The 5,681-nt window shown below is 35.6% G+C and overlaps 1 pseudogene; it reads left to right on the forward strand.

The window, feature by feature from the left end:
* The first annotated feature begins 2,796 nt into the window (after positions 1–2,796).
* LOC106983773 (60S ribosomal protein L21-like) lies at positions 2,797–3,328 on the forward strand (annotated as a pseudogene).
* The last annotated feature ends 2,353 nt before the right edge of the window (positions 3,329–5,681 follow it).

Below are 5,681 nucleotides of genomic sequence, written 5' to 3' on the forward strand. Positions count from 1 at the left end.
AAGGAATATACTTTAGATTCAAAGGCACAAATAGGTGGAAAGTAATAGCATAGGAAAAAAATATATCGTGCAAACAATAACCATAAAAGAGCAAGGATGCATATACTAACTCAAATCTGTTGTTGAACGTGTCTCGTGAAGTTTTCATTTCAGTAATTGTATTTTTCAACTTCAGGGTTTCCCCTTTGCTCTTTTTAAAGTGTCTAACTTCCTGGGGTGCTTGGCTGAATCAGGTGGAAGGGCATGTGATGCTTGACTTCTGCTCATGAGTTCGAGCCCCATGTTGGGTATAGAGATTACTTAAAAAATAAAACTTTAAAAAACTTTTTATTAATGCTTTCTACTTGTCCTACTTTTTCTTCACTTTTAAACACGGTTTGTTTTAGTTCTTTAAACATATTTATTATAGATGCTTTGAAATATTTCTCTGCCAAGTCACACTTTAATGTTAGCTCCATGTGTGAATTTAACAAACCTCAGTTTCTTTAACTGGAAAGTGGAGAGAAAATAGACATGTCCTTATAGCTTCCATAACAATAACATAAATTAATGAATGTAAAATGTTTGGCACATAAAATTTTGTATAAAATAGTAACTATTAGCAATTATTCCTTATTGCTAATACCTACACATTAACTACAGCTCTTTTTCAAAAGCATCCAATGATATTCCTTATTACTCTCAAAAGTCTTTAAATTATTAACTGAAATTTTAACATGGATGAAATAAAAAATAGTTTTGCTTCTTCTCATGTAACTTTCAGCATACGTTTGCCCCTCACCACTTACCGAAAAAGGCACATTGACAAAATTACTGTTCAAAAACCTTTTATATTAAGCATTCAAGAAATAAATTACTGAGTGGGAGGCCTGTTATTATCTCTACTAAGAAAGCCACTTGAAATTTCTCTAACTGAAATTTTACTTTCCAGTGTCAGCTTTAAAAATGTAGATGAAGAATTTTCATTTATTGACACTATAACCCAATTAAGATATAAGGCTAATAATTAAGAAAAAAAAGTCATAATTTGAAAACTTGCCTGAATTACAAAGAACTTCCTAAAATGTGTCATTCCATTTCCATTATACAATATAGTGAAAAGTAAATGCTTTTAAAGTTTCTGTGCTCTGAAATAAAACACATTAACAAGTAAGAGACAGCTAGAAAACCAGTGAGCTCAAAAAAAAACAACGCCTTGGGATAAGATAATAGGAATTTCCATGTTTCATCCAGCCTGGTATCTATTTCAAGCAGACTTTAAAGAGAAGTGATGGCATGAAAGGTTGAGAAGGTCTCTCTCAATGATCATACGATTCTTGTGTATGAAAGCACGTAGCAGGACCTTTCCATTCCCAAAAGGATATTCCATTTCCAAAAGGAACATCACATTTTGATATCCCCCACTATGCCAACCAAATGTGAAATTTGGTATGATAAAGGAAAGGAACATAAAATCAAGAAGCACCTTGCTCTTAATTTCTTATATGACCATGATCAAAACTATCTCTGCAAATATACAAAGGAGGCTGTTGTAAAGCAGGTTTTATGTTTATATTGTGTGTCTTGACTGTTTTTTCATAAATATAACATTGAAATTGTACAATAATATTTTAAGATAGTATTTTAGAGACATTTCTCTGTCCCTGGTAGGAGGGAGGGAGGATAAAAAGGTACAGCACTAAGGATTTTTATGCAGTACAATTATTTAACATAAAGAATAGTTTCTATATAAAATTTTGTGTAATGTTACAAAGGTGGATGCATGGCATTATATATTTGTCAAAATCATAGCATATACAATATTAATAGTGAATTCTAATGTGAACTCTGAACTTTGGGTGATAACAATGTGTCAGTGTAGCTTTCCCAATTGTAACAAATGGGGAAGGATGTGCCTGTTTAGGGACAGGGGCTACATAAGCAAGCACTCTGTGTACTTTCTGCTCAAATTTGCTGTGAAACTAACATTGCTCTAAAAAAAAAAACAAATTTACTTAAAAGGAAAAACAAAACATCTTAAATATAAATATGCAGTCAGAGATTTCAACAAACCCTAGCAAAAGGGACTGCTGAGTTTCTTGGGCTTTTATAAAAATACTCCACAGGCAGGCAAATATAGCAAATTCATTAGGTATAAAGAATGGATAGAAAGAGTAAAGAATAATAAAAATGGAATCATGAGAGAAGAAAAACTGTTTTAAACCATACGTATTCTCCTGAGTTGTGTCTATATTAAAATGATAGTAACATAAAACCTGTATGCAAATATGGATGAGAACCAGAAAAAGAGACATGTTAAAGCATTAGTATGTTTAGGTGTATTGAACTTGAAGCCTACAGTTCTGCTTTGCCACTAATATGCTGTATGTTCTTATGCAGGTCTCTTCACTTCTTGGGGCTCAATTTCCTTATCTGCAACGTATGAGAGACTTGAAAGCTTGAACTAAATTAATGCTTTTTCAAAGTTTCCAATAAAAGAGTAAATAATGTGTTTCCCCAGGCTCAGAGCTGGGTAGCTTGAAGCATCCACTGTAAATCCAAATCTTTTTGAAGTCTCAGCCATTGTCTTAAAATTCCACATCCTGGTATGTGAATTATGTAGCAATAAAGCTGTTTAGAGAAAAATAGCCTTGGCAGAACCAACCAGAAGCTTGTTTTTCACCCTGTCTTACCATTAAAAGTAGGTTACTTAAGATGCTTAGTGCCTTCGTTTCCTCATTAGTAAAATGATGATAGGTGGTCCTCATGGGTGATTTTTTGACAATTCAGAGTAAGTGTTTAAAATGACTTAACAGGGAACCGCCATCTTCCAGTAATTCGCCAAAATGACCAACACAAAGGGAAAGAGGAGAGGTACTCGCTATATGTTCTCTAGGCCTTTTAGAAAACATGGAGTTGTTCCTTTGGCAACATACATGCGAATCTACAAGAAAGGTGATATTGTGGACATCAAGGGAATGGGCACTGTTCAAAAAGGAATGCCCCACAAATGTTACCACGGCAAAACTGGAAGAGTCTACAATGTTACCTAGCATGCTGTTGGCATTGTTGTAAACAAACAAGTTAAGGGCAAGATTCTTGCTAAGAGAATTAATGTATGTATCGAGCACATTAAGCACTCAAAGAGCCGAGACAGCTTCCTGAAGCGTGTGAAGGAAAATGATCAGAAAAAGAAGGAAGCCAAGGAGAAAGGTACTTGGGTTCAACTGAAGCGCCAGCCTGCCCCACCCAGAAAAGCACACTTTGTGAGAACCAATGGAAAGGAGCCTGAGCTGTTGGAACCCATTCCCTATGAATTCATGGAGTGATAAATGTAAAAAAAATAAAAGACGTCAAGACTGTAAAAATGTTTCTTTTAATTGAGTAGCCGCGTGGTATTGTCTTCCCCAAAGAAGTATTTAAAGCAAACTTTATATCCAAATTCAGTGGGGGATGGCTTTATTCAAATTTTGTGGGTTTTGAGGCACCTGGATGACTCAGTTAAGCATCCGACTTTGGGTCAGGTCATGATCTTGCAGTCCATGAGTTTGAGCCCCGCGTCAGGCTCTGGGCTGACAGCTCAGAGCCTGGATCCGGCTTTGGATTCTGTCTCTCCCTCTCTCTCTGCCCTCCCCTGCTTGTGTTCTCTCTAGAGTCTCAAAAATAAATGTTAAAATATGAAAAAAAAATGACTTAACAATGTTAAGTCATTGTTTTTGATTGTGATTATTATTACTATAATATATTATGATTTCTTAACTCTTACTATGAATTGTCTTATTTTTCCTTGGTTGTCAAGACTCCTGAACAAGTGTTCACTACGCCTGTTTGCTCAAAAATATTTAATAAAATTCTAGCAATAATATTTGAAGATTTTTGTGTGTTTATATTACTTACATACAATACACACAGAAGATTTGCCTATTATGATTACGTATTTGCTTCCAAAATAGCATTTTTGAGTTTAAAGCAAGGTTAAGTATTTTTTAAGATCAAAAGGCTTACAATGTGATGGGCATGCACAAAGAGACAAAGAAACTGGGAACATTAACTTGGGGACATAAGGAGAAAGGGGGTTTTGAAGATATACAGTGTTTGGGGTTTGGGTCAATATAAAACAAAAGCCTGGCACTGGGTAGATGGGCAGATGGTTGTTAACGGCAGGCAGGAGGCACCATGTCTGTTTATCTCAGCTACCCTAGGGGATGAGACAGATAGGGGGAATAACCTCAGGGTTAACAAGGTACCTTCTCTTTTGTTAATCATCTCCGCTCTGGACTGCTTCACCTGCAGCACAGCGGTATATAGCTCAATTTACCTGTTTTCCCAACTTGGTTCTTCCCTCCTGTGAAAGCAGCTTTCAGCTATAGTACTAAATTGGGGGTTGCTTCCACCCTGAAAGCCTAATCTTGCTTACCTCATATACCTTTGTATTTGGTGCCTTTGTGCCCCTCTATATTTTGGGGCCTTTGCCCTTCCCTCTCTATTCTGGGGGCTCTGCACCCTTCTCTAGTCTGGGCTCTCTTGAACCTCCCTATTTTTGGTACCTTTGCACCTCCCTATTCTAGTGTGTTAATCTTGTTTACCCAAACTCGGGTTTGACCATCCTATGGCTTTGTGCTTCTTTACACCTTGTTAACCCACTGGTATAAGCCCAGGGAATTCCTAAGCTTATTCCCCACATTCAAATATTCCATATCACTCTTGGAATAATTTATAAAGCAAGTAAACAGAAATTCATGGAGTATATAGATTTGAACACTACCACCTACACTGACACAATTGTCATTTAGAAAACATTTCACCCAAAATAACAGAATATACATTCTTTTCAGTGGTACACAAATATTTCCCAAGATTGACCTTACTTGGGACATTAAACAAATATTAATAAATACAAAAGGATTCAAATATATAAAGTATGTTTTCTGAAAACAATGGAGCTTATAAATCAGTAATAAAATGTTATCTGGAAAAACTAAAATTATATGGAAGCTAAATAATATACTACTACATAACCCATGGATTAAAGAGGAAATCATATTGAACTGAAAGAAAATAAGATATATGCAAATGTGCAGAGTTTAGTTAATGAAGTACTAAAAGGAAAATTTATAACACTTAGCATGTATAATAGAAAAAAATTAAAGACTCAAGTTAATGACCTCACTTTCTACTTTCATGAACGAGAAAAGAAAGAGAAAATTAAACCCAAAGAAAGCAGAAGAAGAAAGGATATAATATACTCAAAGCACAGATCTGCAAAACTGCAAACAAGTCCAGGATAAAACTTTTGGAAATGATGGATTATTGTCATTATCTGAATGGTGGAGATTGTTCTGGGGTGTTCATATATGTCAAAACTCATTTAATCATTTAATTACATTATGTGCATTTTATTTTATGTCAGTTACACATCATTAAGGTCACCTAAAAATTATATGCTATTTTTTAATATTTATTTTTTTGAGAGAAAAAGAAAGAAGTAGAAAGAGGGAGAGAGAGCATGAGCAGAGGAGGAACAGAGGGAGAGAGAGGGACAGAGAGAGAATCCCAAGCAGTCTCTGTATTCGCAGTGCAGAGCCCAATGCAGGGCTCAGTCTAGGAACCATGAGATCATGACCTGAGCCAAAACCAAGACTCAGACTCCCAACTGATTGAGCCACTCAAGCACACCCGATATTACCATTCTGAGCTCAGAA

Source organism: Acinonyx jubatus, chromosome D1 (genome assembly GCF_027475565.1).
Source record: "Acinonyx jubatus isolate Ajub_Pintada_27869175 chromosome D1, VMU_Ajub_asm_v1.0, whole genome shotgun sequence".
Lineage (NCBI taxonomy): Eukaryota > Metazoa > Chordata > Mammalia > Carnivora > Felidae > Acinonyx > Acinonyx jubatus.